Raw genomic sequence first — 20257 nt, 5'->3', positions numbered from 1 at the left:
GAGACAAAAGCTGGCGTTGTTCTCTGACAGGAGACCTTAATGTAAGTTTGTTATCATTTTCTCATTACAGGAGATGACATAATTTGAAATGACAATGTAAATATCTTTTATTTGCTAGCATTGTACAAGACTTTTCTGTTTTATTCCTGAATAGGACTTTAATATGCTGACTTTTAATATCAATAGAAAATGTTCATTTCATATCTGTGAACAGAAAAGTGTTGATGGCCATATGATGAAAAGATGTTGTTTACTGTTTCAGAGATTGCTAGAAAGCTGACTGGACACTTTTGCTATTGATTGGCAATCCAGAAAGAGAAGTCCTCTTCCAGTATTTTACCAGAAAAAGCCATCTTTCTCTTCAATGCACATAAAGAGTGGGAAACCATAGCAAAAACAGCAAAAAAGTTCTGTAACTGTGGTATGGCAGCCTGTGGTGATTTGATATCTTCAATACAAAGGACATAAAATACTGTAGGAAAACATGTATTTTTTTCTGAAACTAAGACACGAGGATATTTTTGTTGCCTCACCAGTGGCTGGCAGAGGAGATTTTATAGAACTGGGTTTGAGGACCTGTCTGAGCTGTCCTAAAGTTAAGCTATTCAGGTTTTGGGGCTTTTTCCCCAGGTGTGTAAGGAATAGTCACATATGATGTAAAAGGGATTTATTCTCCCTCCTAGTGTTTCTGTATGGATAGTTATTTAATCCATGCAAGAACCTTTCCTATAGCAACTTAGAGACATCAAGAAACTTTGCTGAATGCTTTATTAGCACCTTTTTATACTATAATAGCATCTTGGGCATTTCTGAGACAGAAAATAGGTACATCATCTACTATAGTCTCAAAGACATGAGCTTTAGTTGTATTGATGGTGAAAGGCTGAGTGTTCAGGCCTTGCTGAAGTATTTAAGGAGATGGGGAATGTAAGCATTTAAAATTCTTCAGATTTCCACTTTATATTGTGCAGTGTATTATCCTTTTTTTCCCCCAAGCCATAATATAAAGAGAATTTTTAATACTGCTCCAAGTCAGCCTGACTTGTTCCTGTGTGCAGAGTACTTGGAATGGAAGTCCATAAAACAGCTGACTAATTCTACCGTAGCAAGAAACTCATGTCCCAGTGACCAGGGTTTAAGCAAGATGTGTCTCTTCTGGTCATTACAAATCTCTGCAAAACATTTTGGTGCCATTGTCCACAGGTTTGATCAGATCTCTCTCTCCAGTTTGTTTTCCCAGTGTTAGCTGCAAACACATGGTAAGTTCATCTCATGGTGCTGCCCACAAGTGCCTCCAGGCCCCAGTCCTGCTTTTCAGGATGGACACCACCAGGAGCTATGAGCATTTCAGTTCACTGAAGCATGAGAGGAGAAGGATAATGTGGAATTGATCTTAGTGACTGTGCATTCTAGGTTCACACCAACCTACCTGTGAGAGAAATATGGAGGCAACATATGGCCTAAGCCTTCTAGGAGTGCAGGACCAGTGGGAGGTGCTTCTGAGGGGACTGTGCTGTCCACAGGATTTGAATCTTGAACATAATCTAAATGTGTCTTCTCAACATGATCAGAAAATAGTCTCTGATCAGGGTCTTGCTACCTGGATTACTTCAGTAGGCTGATTTTGTTGTCTTAGTTTTGATTGCTTCCCCCCCCCCTTCAGTGTGAAAACTTGGCTTTGCCTTGCCAGAAAGAAGAGCAGTGACCATAGCAAGTTAACATGCCATGTTAACTGATTTCTCTCTTGGTACAGGAAAGAATGGATTCCAAAGGTTTTAGTACTTACCTCTGATTAAATTGAAACTGTTTATGAGTGAAAGAATGTAAAAAGAATTCATTATGCCACTCACTCCTTTCTTACAGGTTTGGTATATACTGCATTCCTGTGTTACTTCCACTTCATCCACATGTTTCTGGCTAAGCAAATAAAACTTTTTTAGAATTTGTTCTCTTTGTAGCATAGGTACACTGAGCTTTGCCATTTACTGTAACCCTCTTTTTTATTTTCCTTGAAAGACCCTGATATGCCTAGAGCATGGGTCATTTGTGATGAAAAACAAGGGTGGGGGGGGGGGGGTGGGGAAAAAGACGTTCTTCTCTTCCTGACTAGATCTGGAATCCAGTTAAGTGATTTTGGAATGTAGTTAATGATCTAGTGAAATGACACTTCTTTTGCCAGAGATTGCACTTTCTTGATTTTGCTCATTGAGGGTTTTCTTTACAGCAGTGGTCACAGTTTACAGTTTTCAGCATCTCCTTTTAATTTGGAGGCAATGAAATTCTTCTCTGCTGAGTGGAAGCATCCTCACCTGTCTAGGAAAGCATCCTGTCTAGCACCTGACTATTCCCTGACTGAAGACCTGACGGACAGCTGCCAGCCACTGCAACTGATGTACCACCGGAATGGTCCCATGCCAGGAGGATATGTTACTTGTTCATGAGTCTGCAAGTGCTCTAGGTCTCTCTGTGGTGTGTCAGTCTGGTTAAACTCAACCAGTTTGGATTTTCATCTGTCAACTGTTTGGATCTTCCTCAAGTCCCATTTTTTAACTTCTTGTTTTACTGGTTTTGGGGGTACATTTTTTTCTTCTGAGTGTTTTCCTAGTTTATATTTGAGATATTTTTATTAGTTTCAACTTTTATTTTTGTTCCTTCATTTTTCTGAGAAAGCAAGAAAAGCAGAGTTGATGAAGTTTCAGGAACATTTCACAGATTCATTAACTTTTACCTTGGTGTCTACCAAAATCTGAAAGTGCATGTACAAATCACCCCAAACATCCATGGTCTTGGGCTGTTTGTCTGTACTAGCCACCCTGTCTCTTCTCTGAGCAATGCAATTTCTCATAGTATGTTCAAAAGTATTGGGACGGGCAATCCCAATGCCTTTATTTTCTGAGTGTGTGCCTCCTGGTGTCCATGGAATTGGTCTTCTTGGAAGAAAATGGAACATTTTCGTGCTGCGTAGCACAACTTCTCTTTCTTCTCTAATACACTGATAATTTGAATAGTTTCCTTGTTTGTTTCATCATTCCATTAATTGACTTCATACTGTGAAACTTGCTTCCTTGCTATTTCTTACTTTCCCCTAAGTGATTGCTCACAACTGCACACTGCAGTAATCTCCTATTGCAACATAAAATTGTCTTAACTGAGGCAGAATCCTGGTTGCAGATTTCCTCATATGGTACATGAGTTCTCTTGACTCATACATTTATGTGGCAAATCCCAGAGGACTCACTCAGTAAATAGTATGCTGTCATGGTAGCAAGTAGCAAGAACTTTAGTTCCTAACATAATCATGCAACATAATGATTAAATGAAGACCACTACTATACTAATATTATACAGCAAATTCTTGAGGTGTAGTCCGTGTCTAGGGGGTGTGCTTTGAAATTAAATGCAGATGAAGCATGCTTGCTGGCTACTTGGGATTCAAGATACGCCTCCTAATCTGCTTCTGTAAAAACTATTTCCATCTGTCCCTTACATTTGACAGTTTCATATGCCATAGCTCTCATATAGTCTAACCAAAGCTAACTTGACTGGACCTGCCATAATATGGTCAAATATTCCCACCTAGTACTTTCGTACTGTGTTTTATGTTTAATGACTATCAGACATTAATTTCTGTATTAGAGTAAATTCCATACTTAGGCATCTTGAGAAAAGTTTTGATTAAATGGAAAGTCTACATGTTCCATGATTGCTTCAGAGAACTCCAACAGTTCTGTAAAGATCAATTAATCATGACTCACTTTTACAGTAGCCACATTGCTTCCTTCTCAACAGATTGCCTCATGCAGCTGTATATTAATTCCATCCTCTGTTACACTTTTTGCTAAGTTCTCTGGAATGGAGACCAAACTTACTGCTCTGTCATTTTTTGTATCCTTTCTGAGGGCTTCCTTGCCAATTTTGAAAATCGCAAATAAAGGAATTACTGTGCTCTAAGCTGCATGAAATGTTAAAATATTTTTATTAAAAAGCATACAATTTTTGGTGAATAAGCAAGATGAAACCTTGCAGTTGCGTCTCTTGGGTGGATATAGAACAAATAATGTACAGCGCATTCATGTGCATATTTTAATAAACTTTCTGGGTGCTGTATCGGTATGAGAGAGGAGATACATTAACAGCTTACAATAAAAGGTTTAATTAACATCCGTAATAACGACCACAAGAGGGTGCTCTTAATTACTGTTCCGTGAATGCCGTTGGACTTCAATTCTCAGAGCCAATGGGACAATTAATTTTAATACTTACAAAAAATCAAGCGAATTAGTCATAAGTGGAATCTACCTAAGTTATTTGAAACCAGCCATAATGCTTTGTCATATAATCCCCACCCAAATACACTTTCCTCTGACTTGAAGCTAAACCAGACAAGAACTTAAGCTTCCCTTTCATGTGTGTTTTTGGCATTAACACGGCTGTAAGAATAGTGAGAATTTTTGTTTACTTTAGTTACAACTCTCACACCTACAAAGTACATAGTAAAACGTTTTGTGTTTGATACAAAAGTCAGTTTCCAAATGAAAAGACAATTTCATGATGTCCAGTTGTTTTCCAAAGAAGAAAAGGAATTTTCGTGTTTGGTACTGCAAGTACTCCAGCCCGATTTGCACACTGAACGACGTACTGAAAAAGGGCTTGATTTGGCTTTACATCTTGTTAGTAATTTAATCATTAAAGGTGGACAATTGACTTGCTGCTCCGTCTTGAAAGACACCTCGTTTTCCACTCCGAGAATATATCAATTTTTGTGAGCTTTATGCATCTGTTTCTGTGTGTGAGAAATGAGAGCGTATTCATCTCAGTTTTAAAATGCCACTTAAATTCCTGACAGAGAGTGGATGCGATGTTAGAGAGCCACTTCCGATGAAGTGGCGCTTCCCACTTGACGGCCAGTTAGTGGAGTACTTGTGTTAAACATCATTCAATGCACAGGTAAGCACTGCGTTTCAAATGCGGCCATCAGACTGCTGTATTTACGAACACATCACTAATCTTTTGTGGCAGTTTGTGCTGAAACCATAACTTCCAAGCAGACCACCCACCTTGCAGTGCAGGAATGCATTTTGCACAATTGACAGACCTTTGGGTTGTTTCCTTTCTCTTTTTTTTTTCTTTCTTTCTTTCTTTTCTTTTTTTTTTTCTTTTTAAAACCTGTTCCTCTGAATCTGCCGGTCAAAGAACAATATATTCAAATAATGTCAGCAACGTTGAGTTTTCTGTGTGTTCATGCTGCTGACAAAAGATCAAGACTAAAAGAAGAGATTTTTGCCTCTGTAGAAGTTGAAACTGATGAGGCTTACTCCCGCTGTAAGTCACACTGTGCAGTTTTGAATGAGACAGCCAGCTTCTGGCTGGTTCTTTCCTCTATTTCTATAAAACTGAAAGGAGGCAGCCCTGAGAGAACAACAAGTGAGGGGAAAGCTGCTACGCTGCTGAATTAACCCCAACCATAGCTATGTCACTCTGGAGTCAGAAGTCCACGGCTTCTCTGCGCTTTAGAACTTCCACCCAGCATGGCAATGCCGTGCGGGCTCTGTCCCATCCTTACCAGGGGCTTCCGGCAGCATCAGGGTACCACAGGGCTGGGACCTGTGCTGTGCCTATGGCCGTGGCTGGGCTAGGGATAGCCAGCACAGAGTCACTCTGCCACATTAGAGATGGCTCTGCTGACGTGATGCTACTCCAAAATGACCATTCATTCTTCCTGATCAGTACTTTGTCTCTATTTTGGCTCTTGTTTGGTGAAGCGTATTTCCCAGACCTTCCTACTAGCATTTAAAAAGGTAGGCAAACAGATGAGCAAAATGCATCCTTTCTGTGTGTGCCACAGTGTAATCTTCCTGTTAAAACACTTTGTAAGGTGTATCCTTCTCCTTCTGTAACTTTGGCAGCACAAAAGACTTGCAGAAGTCATGAGCGCATAATTCAGTGTTCTCCAGCTGCCAATGATATCTCTTCAGTGACCTCTGTGTTGGGAGTGTCTCACACCACCAGTGAAGACAGCTGCTGGCAAGACGGTACAAGACCACATAAAAGATTAGGGGCGTCAGTTAAACAGACCCTCAGGGTGTCCTCCTGCTGGCTCACAGGACCTTAAAGCACTTGAAATCCTTACATTTAAGTCACAAAACCACAGAATGGGTCAGGTTGCAAGGGAGCAAATTTGACTGGTCCAACATCCCTGCTTAGTCAGGGTCATCCCAGAACACATGGCACAGGATTACATCCACACAGTTCTTGAGTATTTCTAGTGAGGGAGACACCACAACTTTCTATCATCTTCTATAGAAAGTGGCTTCACGGTGAATTGTCATGCATATATTGTCTCTCTTCATACAGCAGTTCAGTTGATTAGCAGTGTGTAGTCCTGCTTATGAAAAGACATAGACAACCACCCATTATGTGTTTAATGTAAGTTTAAAGTGTAGCCTTTCTTAAATTTTGGAGACCTTAGTATATTCAGAGTGTCTGTAGAACCAGGATCCCTGATCAAGTCTCCTTTTCCCATGCAGAATTTTTGTGCAGGCCAAAACCCAGAATCTGGGCTGTTTGTTGCAGGATTTGTGAGTGTCTGATAAACTGTTGGAAGAGTAATGCTGTGTAATGCAGCAATAATCTCTGAAGCCATGGTCAATATGCATGCGTCTTGAAAGGCAACGATGATGTGTGCAGACCTATTTTTTCTAGTACAACCAGTGAATCCAAAATGACCTAGAAGCTGCAAAACCATGGCTCCTGATTACTGTGGGTTAGCTGCTTTTGCTCAGACAGTCCTGTGTGTTCTTGGCACATGTGTAAAATCCTCCTGTATGTGCTCAGTAAACCCAGGGTGTGTATGTAGTGCTCACTGCGGAACTGCTGCACAACACAAATGCGTTGAGACGTCATCTGGTAGAAATATAGGAGCCATATAAAAAAGTGCTAGTGATTATTATGTTATTACTCCCAACTGAGAGTCTGATTGAGGATGAAAAAATCCTGTGTCAGATTTTTGCTTGAGGCATTTTGTCTCCAGCCACAACCATGTTAAGAATCTTTCACAAGATAACAACATTTGACCACCATTGTGAGGCTGCAGTCTACACATTGCTAGATCAGTTTGAATTACTTCTGGGCCCTCCAGCTGCACAGGAAGAGCAAGTCATTTGAGTTTCTTTATTGCAAAAGGACACAGCCTTAGTGTGCCTGCTTGAGTAGTTAGATCTGGCCCATCTCAGTACATTCATTGCTAAAGACCTGTGAATTTGTTTAGTAAATACCTGAGATGTGCCAGAAACCGGGAAAATAAGGAAGACAGAAAAAGATGGGCATGCTTTGAATTGCTTTCATGCTTACAGTTTTCAATTGGTAAAGAAGAACAAGGATGGCATCTCCACATTCCTCAAAGCTCTGTCAGAGGTCTGTTCTACTTCCTAAGGTTTACTGGTAGTGACAGAAGACACTGTTCAGGACTTGTCAGTGTTGCAATAATTTACACTTCCTTTCACTTCCACCAAGAAGAGCGAATTACAGACAGAAGGGGGAGAAAGAGAGATGGAAAAGTAATATTGTTGTTATTACTGAGAAGGTAGAGGAGATTTTATGAAGGAATTCAGCTAAACTGCAGATCTGAGTCTCACGTGCATAGCATACCTCTTTTGTTAGTTCCAAGAAGTGTCTCTCTAAAGTGATTAATTTGCTCACTTCTTGTAGCCGTGCAAAAGTCCAGACTTCTCATCAAAGCTGCTCTTTTAAACTGTCCATGGGATTGTTACATAGAGTCTGTGGGAGACTGCTACAAATTATTTGGATTTGTGTCTTGGGAAGGGCTGAATCACAGGAGTTGCAAGTTTTTCTCCCTTACGGGTAAACTGAGCCATGTTCCACTGTCCACCTGATTCCATGTAAATTGCCTGTTGTCTGGGCCACAGTTCCACAGGGCAGTGGAAATGGTGCTGTACAGTCTGGTGTACATGTACCTGGCATAATGTGTCGCTGAGTTTGGGGAGAACTGGTAGTGATGCTTTTGTTTAATTAGACATAAGAGCAATGGCTTCTGTTTTCTTTAAAACTTTAAAGTATTCCCCAGAGGTCACCACATGAAGGCTGCTACATGCAGTATCCCAAGGATGATTTTTGATGGTTTCCTGCCCTTACCATGGACAAGGCAACACCTGTGACATTTGTGGGAATCACTACTAGACAAAAATCTTCAATGAGACAGTCAGGAAAGTGTCTGAATGTGCTTCAGAGTGCCAGGTGCTCCCTTGTGCAGATCCTTTCCTGTACTGCAGGGCAGGCAGCAGGGCAGAGGTGCTGTGTGAGTCACGGAGGTGATGGCCGAGCACTGAACCACCCTTGAAGTCTGTGAGTTGCTGTCACGATCACACATGGAGGATGTTGTTCCCCTGTCAATAGCACTTACGTTTTTGATTAAGCATGGACGATCAGTACTGTCTTGCAAGGCTGGTCATGCTGGATGGAATATGGTTCCCAAAATCTGACAGAGATTTGTGTCAGGAGACATCTTCTGGAAGTGTTCAAGGCAAGCCTAAGAGCCCAGCAGGGCTCACCACAGGGCTTACACTAGGTCAGGGAGCTCAGGCCCTCATCTGCTTGAGTGCTTGGAACTTTCAAGGACAGAGATTCCCACCACCTTTCTGCAGCCTGTCCTAGGGCTGTACTGCTCTCAAGGAAAGTTTTCTTCTCACATCCAAACCCTGTTGCAACTTGTGCCCCTCCTGCAGGGCCTTCTAGCTGTGGCTGGTCACCTCAGAAGAGTCTAGATTTACCTTCCCTGTAATGCCCTACAGGCAGTGGGAGGCTGTAACCAGGCCCCTCCTCAGATGTCTCCTTTCCACGCTAAGCAGAATGTGTTTTGCAGAATGGACTGAGCTGAGTGGAGAACATCTCTTTAACACAATCAGGAGTAAGTTAGCCTCCAGTCAGAAGCTGTCAGCAGGTAATGTGAAGGCAGGGCACATATTCCTTAGGAGGCAGAAGGCAAGGTGCTGATTGGAAGTTACCATTGCCAGTTTTCAGTGACGGCAGTAATTAATAATGCACAGGGATAAAGTGGGGCAGCAAGAATAAAGAGGAAACAAATGAAACTAGCAGACTAGCTAGATACACAGTCCTGAATATAATTCTCAGTGAATGGTTCACTGTGGCTGTCTGGCCCAGGAGAGGGTCTCATGCTCTTCCTTAGGGTTTTCTGGATCCTCCTTATCACAGCAATATTTGCTTTGCTGGATTTTGTCTTTTCCTGTTATTTTGTCCACCTCTTTCTGTTAATTTATCTTGTGGGTTTTAAATCCAGGCAAGACCACTGGGTCTACAATAACTAGCAGTAATGGGTCACACAGCTGGATTGTGTGTGGTAAGAAGAAATTAATCCTCTGGCTGAATGTGAAGCTGCTGTCTGCTGGTTTCATTGTTGCCTCTTTATTCTTGTACTGAGAAACACACGAGTATTTATTGCCTGTTGACCTTCTCCTTGCCTCTCAGTGCTGAGGGGATCTGCTTTCAGGCTAGTGATCTCTTTTCTAGACCAGCATGTCTTGATATAGTTGGCTATTACTTACTTCTCATTATCCTCTCAATGTATTTCTGTCCTTTTCCAGTTCTTCTATCTCCTTTCTGAGCGAGGGAGATAAAGGTTAAATATTACTCAGTTGGCATGTGAAAGAGGAGATTTCAAAGTGTGTTTGGATACCTTTAGCCAGGAGGAGAGAGAACTGATGTTTGCTGATTGTTTATGTAATGTTTTCTCTGGTTGTCTGAAGGCTTCTCAACGATCTAGACAAAAATTATGACCTGGCAAAGACTTAACCAGCACCACTGTCAGCTTATCATTTGTCCAGGCCGCAGTCCTTTAGGCATCTTCAGTGAAGGTCCCAGTGATGGACCTTCACTTGGTCCATTTGTGACCATTTACATGTTGCCTGATTTTCTGCCTGCCAAGATGCACTTGGAAACAGAGACAGTCCCTCCCCCTGCCCCAAGGAGGAGAATTGTATTATGTGAGCACTTTTGAAGAAAAGCTGTACCTTTTGTTTAATTTCCCACTTTTCTTTCCTGCCTACAGTGGTGAAGAGGTACTGCTGCAGGTGGCTTGTGAAAACTCCCTCATTTGCCGCTGGGAAGGGAGATGATTCAGGGCATTTCAGTGGTGGCCTCTAAGGCAGGGGCACCTATGAGAGCTACAGTGGGACTAGGGAGACTGGAAAGTAGAAGAGGCCCTTTAGAGGTGATGTGACCCATCAAGTGAAGGCTGCTACAGAGACATCTGGCAGGAGAAGAGAGTTCTTGCAGCAGCTTGCAATGGACCCTGGAGGCCCCACAGCAGGTAACAAACACGGGAGTCATTCCCCCTGCAAGCAGTTTCATGTGTGAGGGTCACAGCAGAATCCTCAAGCCCTGAAAGCAATTCAGGTCAAGGTAATACTGCAGTTATTAAAGCAGCTGAATCTGTCAGTTTTACTGTTAGAAAATGGCTTCTCAGACATCCTTGAAAGAAATGGAGCTATTTTATTTTCTGAGTTGCCTTCTGCAAAGGAAGTCGCTGTGGGGGGACACAGTGTTTGGCGAAAAGAGTGTTAAAATTCAGCTCAGGCTGAAAAGCACTCACCTTTTAGATGGGTGAAGGCTGGCAGGATTTTCTATCTGCTTTCAGTGTTTCTTAAATATTTGTAAATACATGGTTTTGGACTTGGCCTAGGAGTCAGCCTCCATTTTTGCTGGTACAGCCCAGAATTCAGAAGCCTATTTTGTGAGGTTTGTGGCACTCAAGGGGAGAGATGCTCTTTGTGCCAACGTGTGTCTGTCCTAAAGTAAGCCATGGGCATTCAGTGGGGCAGGAGGAGAACAGATGAAGCAGTAGTCTGTTATTTTCCACTAGGAATGTTATGCTAGTAAGATGTCCTGTGCTTTTTACAGAATTATCCTCTCTTGCTGTTAGAATAATTTCTCCTTCAAAGTCATAAAATACTGCTGGCAAGGAAAAACACTGCTTTAAGAATAGCCCAGAAAGCAGCAAAGGGCAAATTTTTATGTAAACCATTTTCTCAAACCATTTTCTCTTGGGTCTTTGCCCAGGAGCTACCCCCACAATTCAAGGTACAGCCATTATGGTGACACTTTAGGTACACATACAACAATAGGGCAGCTCTGCAATGAAATGAGATATGCATCACCTTTGATAAGAGAAGACTTGCAGGTATGCTGCTTTGGCCTTAAATCCCCTGGTACTTGTCCTTTCCCATCCCCCAGTTTTGCTTAACCTAAGTACAAGCTCTGTGTTTTCCTTTAACTTTCCCCCAGTCCTGCAGGGGATCCTCTACATATGAGAGCTTCTTCCAATGGCTGCATATCAAAGGAAGTGTTTTAACAAACACAAAGGAGGACAGAGGTTTTGTGCTCCCTTGTTATTCCTTGCAACAAATGCATGACTACTGGGGGGAGGAAGTTGTTTTCTTGATCAAGGAGTCATTGGAGATTAACCTTCTCTCGAAGTCCTGGCAGGACAAAGCTCCTTCTCCTGGCAGCAATTGAAACACATGCCATGAGATTAAACACTGGGTTAGGTGGCACCCAGACTCTCAGGGCTGGAGGAAAACTGACCGGTCCAGGGAGACATTATTCATGCAACCTCTGCAACTGTGTGAGTACCTATCTGAGCATTGTGGTAGTAGCTGTGCCACCTCTTTTCAGTCTGTAGAGATTGCTGGGGTGGAGGAAGGGTCAATCAGCCCCACTTTGCAGGGCATGAATGTTTTATAGTGTGGTGGGACCTGAGTTCTGGCCTGACTGTACCACCACCATTGCTTCTGTGTGGTGTCCCTCCCCGTGCTTGCCACTGCTTTGGCTCAGACACTCCCAAACAATACTCAGGCCTGGGAGCACCTCTGGGAAACTCCTGGAACAATTCTCACCTATATCACTTCGAAGTCAGACCCATTTCAATCACACATAATGTCCAAATCACACAGGTGTCCCACCAGACTACCTGAATTCCTAGCCCTTGGGTGCTGCTCTTCCTTCCAGTGACTGAAAACTGCCCCTAAGTAGCAGTGCTGTCAAAACGTGGTGTGAGTGTCTATACATATTCAGGTGAGGGGTTGTTAGGAGGGGTACCCCAAAGCCTGCATCACACAGCACATATTCCTGCCAGGCTGTGGGGAACAGACCTACAACAATGTGTTGGCAACACTGGAACAGGATGGCCTGCTGGGGTGCATCTTCCAGGGCTATACCCTGCAGCTGGCTGAGAGTCTCTACCCCTGCTACTCCCCAATCTGCCTTGCATCACAGGGGCTTTAGCCACCAAAGGGAAAGAAGCCTGGAGACTTCATGCCCTTGCCTGGGTAAAGACAGCCATGGTGCCTTCTGTAGATGTAAGACTTGCCACGCAAACGATCCAGCTCCCAGACAGCTTCCACTCTTCTGCTGTGTAGCCCAGCTCTTGGGAATACACAGGAATTATAAGAATAAGTAATTGATTGTGAAAACAGGCCAGTCTGTTGGCGGCCTCAAAAACCCTTTAGATTTAAGGAATGGCGCTGTGCAGGACTGATCCTGATGGCAGGCTGCTTGGGAGGGCACAGATCCTCTTTGGCCGTGTCCGGCAAAGAGAATGGAGCTGGAAACTAAATGAAAGGGAATTTGGGTCAGCAAGGAAGAAAAAGGGCAAAGGAGGGTGTTTATTTCCTTGATACTCTGCTCTTTGCTCCTGGTGAGAAAAACGTCCAAGAGAGTCCTTCTGCCACACTGGTGCAGCCAGGTCTTCATCACAGCATCCGTGAAGGAGGAGCAGACAGTTCCCAACCTGTCTGATTGCTGCTGTGGGCACAGTTTGTACTTGCTTCATTTTTGTCTGTCTCATTGTTTCATGGTTCATTTGGCTGGACTCTTCATACGAAATAACATGTTAGACAGGCTCTGTACTGGGAGTATTGTGGGAAGGCAGTATTGTGGAAGGGATGGGCAAAGGGATTCTGCTTTCAGCATCCATACTGACTGCCTACGAAGCAATTGTGCATGTTTGCCTTGTCAAACCATTTACAGTATAATAATGATATTTCACGTCAAAGAAACACACCTATGAATCCAAATCTTTCTGGCCAGTGGCTCTGCCCACAGGCTTTCTGCGCTGTGTCCTACAAGCTTATTCCAACTCTTTGCTTCGTGGTAAACAAGGAGGAATGAGACTAGCACGTGCCTGATGTTTTAGTTGAAAAAAATTAGTTACAAATGGGTGGAACAGATATTTCCCTTCCAACCTTTCATTTTTGGTCCCCTTTCAGCAGTGCTGTTAAGTGGGTTGACACATGTAACAAACCAAAAGATGAGCGGCTTCTTTTTGAAAAGAGCAAACCAGGTGCCTCAGCTGCAACAGGGCACTGAAATGTGTGAGTGGGGTTGAGGGAAGGGAAAGGGTAAGGCCTGTGTGGAGGTGTGGACCGAGAGACAAAACAGAGATAAGGTCTCTGCAACTTTCCTCTCCTGGACACCGTTACTCCCTGGGCAGCCCAGTGGCTCCAAAGGCCAGGTTCATTAGCAGCCCCCTTGCAGTGAGGGGACTGTAGAGGGACCAGGGGAGAATGGCACTGCCCCACACCACTGTGGTGCACCTCCATCCTGCCTTGCTACTGAACATCTGGGACAGGGGACAGTGGGGTGGGAGGCAACGTCAGAGTCTGCATCCCTGTCTTGGCTGAGTCTGGAGGATGCCAAGGGAGGATCAGGACAGGCTCTTGTGGATGTGGTGGCAGACCAAGATACAAAGGGCCACCACAGAAAGAAGGGACTGGAGCTAGCAAAAGAAAAGCAGAGGGCAAACAACTTAGTTTTTTTAGTGCTGTCAGTGGAAAAAATTGGCTGGGGTCTTTTAAACTTGTATCTCATGTCCAAAAGTTCATTAAGTTCTGACTCTAAAAGCCTCAGAGCAGATAGTGGTAGTGGCTGAGTGAGAGGATGCTCAGACCCCTGCCGAGTTCACAGACATGTAAAATAGGCCCTCTTTCAATTACTCCAAGGGCTATGAAGCTCAGAAATGCTTTGTCCCCAAATCAAACAACTGTAAAATCCACACCTGAGGGTCATAAAAAGAGTGGAAAAATTTAGATTAGAAGAGGATCATAATGAGGTCTCCAGTCCCACCCCCTGATCAAAGCATGACTCACTAAAGCAAGGTCAGGTTGCCTTGTCAACTCTAGAATATCTCCCAGGACAGAGGTCCCATCACCTCTTGTCTGGGCCTTGTCTGCATCAATGATGCAAAGAATTTTTTGCTTATATCCAGCTAGAATTTCCCCTCTTGCAGTTCATGCCTGTTGTCTCACCATCTCCTCATGCGCCTCAGAGAAGGGGTGCCTCTTGCTCAAGTAAGCAATGGCTGACTAAATATTGTAGCCCCCTGTAGCCTTTTCCTCAGGCTGAAGATCAGTTTCCTCCACTTCTTCCCATAATGTCCTGCACTCCCATCTGTGTGATCCTGTGTATGAACTCCTCAGTTTATAATGTCTCCCATTTCTTGGGGAACCAAAAACTTTTCTTTGAAATTCCAGGTGTGCTGAGCAGAGGGGCACAGCCCCTCTCTGCCTGGTTTGGGTATGATTTGTGCTAGGCAGTCTTTAAGGCATGTGCTGATGTTGTCTTTCGCTGCTGGGTCTGGGAGCTGTGCAGGAAGTGATGGCACATGTTCACAGTGCATGCCTTCTGCTGCTGAAAGCTGTCTAGAGCGCCCAGGAATGCTGCAGTATGCTCCTCTACGGTGACAGGACACTGGCTCAGAGCCCTTGTTGTTTGCTGTATGAATTTTGAGAGTTCTCTACAAACCTCTAGCTGTACAGGGCTGTATTTCTTGCCCAATTCATATATTCTGTCTTACACTCCTACATGAACTAATACTGTTTTTAAGAAATCCTCTGTGCAAGTACAATGTGCCTGACATACTGGCATTCTCTGTGTGTTTAGAAACATTTCTTAAAGATTTTGTATTGTTTGATATTGAGATTGTTTCACTATGTTTTTGCATTTGCTGACTGGAATTTATTTACAGAACAGAATGCAAGTACTTTTGACAAGCACGTTTAGTAACTGGTTTCAGAAAGATGGGGCAGGGCTCTCCTTACAGACATTTTTAGCCCTCTTTAGTAAAGGCTGTGGGGAACAAATAGCTGCACCTACATTTTTCTGTTTCCCACTGGTTTTATTTGCAGTTAAATTTGACTGACTCTTAATAGGCACAGTAGCACACTGGAGTCTGCTCCCAGCTTTCAGTCAGTCTTCCTCAGAGAAATACAGCTTGAGGCTGCGTGAGGAGCAGCAGGAGCAGTGGTGTAGTCGGCCCTCTGTTTAAACAACAGATGCTGTACCAGAGTCAGGGATTTTGTTTTTGGCACAGGTTTTACACCAGCATAGGTGCCTCTTCAACTTATGCGCAGGCAACATGGTTTTTTTGCTTCATTCTATTGTGACAGCCAGGCTGTTGGAGGAGGTTAAAACAGCCTTCAGATGGGAGACTTACCTTCTTGTACAGCTTTCAGTTCACCTGAAATATATATATATACACACACATACATACATACTTATCTACACACAATAGTTCACCTGTTGCCTGTTTATGCAGCGGTATCAGGCAAGGAAGAGACAAGGTTCCAGAAGGTTCATCTGTCTCTGAGAAGCGAGATGTTCTTACCATGAGTAAAATAAAAAATAAACCCAAAAAGGATCAAGTCCCTTGCTTCTCTCCATCTACCATAAGATTTTTTTTTTTTTAATGCAGAAAATAATTTCTTTTCTAACAGAAATAACAAAGAGATTTGACTTATCACTGTAAAACCAGAAAGTGCTCCTGTAAGCTGCTAGGTGACTAAATTCTGTACATTGCAAAGCAAGCTTGCATTTCCCCAGAGGTGATTGGAAGTGATCTTGCTAAGTTCTTTAGTATTAAAGTTGATGCATCTTTTCTCGCATCTGAGTTTTTTCAGGATTGCACAAAGGAGGCAGAGTTTAGGAGCAGCTTTATTTTAACCTTTTGGAAATCAATGACTTCCTGGTTATTTTTAACCTTTTGAGTAGTCAGAATAGCACATCACTCACCAATTCTCATTAGATAGATTTTCAGGAATGGCTGAAATCCCAGGACCTTATCTATTGAGGATATGTAACAAGCTGATTCTTTTGCTTCCTTGTTCTTTGGCAGTGCCTTATATCTCTGAATGCCAGGAACACATCAGATGCCCCGAAGATGGTCATGTCAAGCTGTGTTTGTGTGTTTGGGGTAGTTCATTCTTGTAAAAGCAGGCTTCAGAAATAAAGCAAAGGCATCTGGGGTGAACTCCACAAAAATGCAGCTTCGCAGAAGAGTGAGCACGTACATGTAATTGCTTGTAGTTAAATTAGATGGGTGTCTTGGCTTTGTAATGTAATACATGCACAGCTGTATCTGATTGTGACATTATGCCCCATATTTCCTTCTGTGAAGCGGTAGCAAATTGAAAGGCAAGATATTATCTTGTAACAGTGAATTTTTAATAAATAATCATAGAATCATAGCATGGTTTAGGTTGGAAGGGACTTTAAAGATCATCTAGTTCTAATCACTCCCCCCATCATGGTCAAGAACAGCTTCCACTAAACCAAGTTGCTCAGAGCTTCATGCAAACTGGTGTTGAACACTTCTCGGGATGAGGCATCTGGGTAACCTGTTGCCTCACCACCATCATAGCAAAGGATTTCTTGCTAAAAACTAATCTAAATATTTCTCTCAGTTTAAAGCCATTATCCCATGTCCTGTCTCTAGATGTCCTTGTAAAAAGTCCCTCTCCAGTTCTCACGTATGCTCTTTAGGTACTGGAAGGCTGTAATTAGATCACTGCAAAGTCTTTTCTTTTCTAGACTGAATAAACTCTGTTCTCTCAGTCATTCCTCATAGGAGAGATGATACAGCTGATCATCTTGGTGTCCCTCCTCTGGACTCAGTCCAGCAGTTCCATGTCCTCCCTGTGCTGGGACCCCAGAGCTGGATGCAGGGTTCCAGGTGGGCTCTGACCAGAGCAGAGCAGAGGGACAGAATCCCCTCCCTCCCCTGCTGCCCACGCTGCTTTGGATGCAGCCCAGGACACGTTTGGCTTTCTGGGTTGGAGTGCCCATGGCTGGGTCATGTCCAGCCTCTCACCCAGCAGCACCCCCAAGTCCTTCTCACAGGACTGCTCTCCATATGTTCATCCCCAGCCTGTTCCCTGGTACTGGGGGTTGTCCTGACCCAGGTGCAGCACCTTGAACGTCACCTTGTTAAACCTCATGAGATTCCCGTGGGCCCCTTCTTGAGCTTGTGCAGATCCCTCTGGATGGCATCCTGTCCTCTAGGAATGTCAGCTGCACCACACAGCTTGGTGTCATCTGCAAACTTGATGAGGGTGCACTCGACCCCTTTGTCTGTGTCATTAATGAAAGTATTAAATAACATTAGTTCCAATGCAGACCCTCGAGGGACACCACCTGTCACCCTGATGTCTATTGAGACTCTGAGGTCTTGGCCAATGCTCTCTGGATATGACAGTCTAACCACTTTCTTAAATGTCTAGCATTAAATCCATCTCTCTCCTATGTAAAGAGAATGATGTTGTGGGAAACCATGTCAAAGATTTTATAGAAGTCCTGATAAATGTTATCTATATCCGTTCCCTTGTCCACTGACAGAGTCAATGGAGTCACTCTATCATAGAATGCCACTAGATGTTCAAGACAGGACCTGAAGTTTAAATTCATTTTCCTCCAGATCTTGGAGTTCAAATGTCATGGTTTCCCTACCACAAGCTGAAAGCTGAAATCCTTATGTACTCCTATGTCCATGGAGCCACGCTTTTAGAAAAGCATAGAGCACTATAGGACTCCAAGAAATCCGTCAGAGATCATGTCAGCACACCCTGCATGTGCTGGCTTCCACAACGCTGGAGCACATCTTGGTTGATGGATGCTTAATTGGACTAAGCCCCACTGAGAATTACTCAGCTCATGAGATGTGTACCAGCAGCATGCAGGGGGACATGTGGGAAAGCATGATTTGCAAGTGATCCTGACTTGCAGTCAGGCTCCAGGTGTAACCATCAAGGTCATCCCTGTCCTTTCTGAGGCGCAAAATCCCACTGGGGAGGGACTAGAAATGCACTGATGATGACCCAGTGCAAAAGGTTCACCAGTGTTCGGCAGAAAGGGGCTGACCTGCAACCTTGATCTCTTACCGCAAAAGGTGAAAGGGAATAATGAACTGTCCTTTGGTACTTCTTGCTCTGACTTTAGCATATTGGATTCTGCACACCAAGGAAAACCTTGCTGCTGTTTGGATGGACTTTCCAGATCAATGTTAAAAAGGCTTTTTCCTGAAGATTATGTCGACTCCACAGTCAAGCAATATCTTTTGTTATGCCTCTTTGCCGCAGTTTTCTATTGATAATAACCTGATGATAATTAGATGGACCTTGTGGGCTCTTCAGGACCTGAAGATGACTTCCCAATCCAGGAACATGCCTCTGTCTCTGGGGTATGACTTGTGTGTAGCAATATTGTTTCATGTTCTAAGAAAATACTCCCCATGGGTTTTGAATTAAAATTTGCCTGTATATAGAGAGGAATGTAATGCTTTTCTCCTGACTTTAACTATTCCATAATCACACCGGTCTTTATGACTTTTCATGTCTCAGCCTAATTTCATTGTTGTGAAAGTGCTCACATTTACATGCCTGAGGAGATAACTAGGCAGGCAAAACCCAAATTCCATGTGTTTGGTTGCAACTCTTTAGCTCCTGGACTTAAAGCTCAACTGGCTGTTTTGCATTGTGGTTACAAAATTGAGAAAGGATTTAATTCCCTGGTGCTTGAGATCCTCAGTGTGTAATGTACCCAAAACAGGCTTTCCAGAAGTGCTGAGCCTCAAAGCTATGGAGCCATTGTAAGTAATGGTCCACAATACACCAAAATAACATTACCCTGGCAGAAAAAAACATAGAATAGTAAAACTTCTGGACTCATGAACCAGACCAGCATATTGTCCTGAAGATGGTAAATGCAAAATACCATTTCAGCCTGAAGGTTGAAGTTTACAGAAAGAATGGGTGGGTTTAGGTACTCTAAGGTAATGCTGTGAGTTTTTTTAAATACTTATTCAACTAAGGTATCTGTTATTTTATGCATTTTTAACTTTATAGGAGGATTGGGTTATATGAACACCAGAAAGGTACTGACACTTTTTCCATCAGTGTTAATCCTGTTACACAGTAAGATGGGCTGGCTAGCTGCTATGTTGGACTTGCCAGGAGTGCAGAGCAAATTCTAAGTGCCTTTCTAAGTAATCCTCTCCATGCTGATAATGTGGTTGATATGTTCTGGACTGTTTTGTTTATGAGACACATATAGTGTCAGAAATACAAAAGACTGTCAGAGGGAGTGGTAAAATTACCCTGGAATTACAGTCCTTCAAAATTCTAATAGTAAATGTGACTGCTCGTTGCTTCGGAAATGGTTTGGGCGTGATAAAGCTTTATGTGAACATTTTAAGAGCACATAAAAGAATGTAAATGAGGGGGAAAGGGTGCAGCTCCCTAATTTTTTGGCTTAGAGTGTCCAGGACATGATAGGGCATGTCCTGCTATTTTTTTGTACTGATAGATGTGAACTTGAAACTTAGGTCTTCAAAATGAAGGGAGGGTGGGGCGAGGGGAGGAGGCATGCTTCCAGAGATAAGCAGAAGACATATTTCCAGTGCAACAATTAAACCTGTTGCATGTGATAAATTTAATGTAACCCCAAAAGTTATCACAGTTCACGTGCAGACACCGATCTGCAAGAGGCCAATAATTGAACGAGTTGTTACATCCCTCCTTGGCCAGGAGAGCTGATGGTGTGTCCCTGTTAGAGACAGCTTGCAGGGAGTCTTGGTGAAGCAGACCCAGGCAGCCACTGCCTCTCCCCCTTTACCATCCCGCTTCTCCCTTTGCATGGCTCAGCACTGTCTCCAGGTACTGCCAGCAGTGCCAAGCTCTGCTGCAGTTGCCAAACACAGGCACAGGGATGAGCTTGGGGGCCAGAACAGAGAAACAAGTAAAAGCTTAATCCAGACGTGATACACGGATGTTGGTCGGTTCCTGGAAGGCAGGGATAAAGCCTCTCTGCTCTGCAGCTGAGAGCTGCATTTGCAGCTGCAGCTCTCTCCAGGCAAAGGAGCTGTGTTTATTATTCCTGAAGGGTTGAGTAGCGTTGA

Source organism: Haemorhous mexicanus, chromosome Z, assembly GCF_027477595.1.
Source record: "Haemorhous mexicanus isolate bHaeMex1 chromosome Z, bHaeMex1.pri, whole genome shotgun sequence".
Lineage (NCBI taxonomy): Eukaryota > Metazoa > Chordata > Aves > Passeriformes > Fringillidae > Haemorhous > Haemorhous mexicanus.
Note: the sequence above shows the minus strand (reverse complement) of the source record.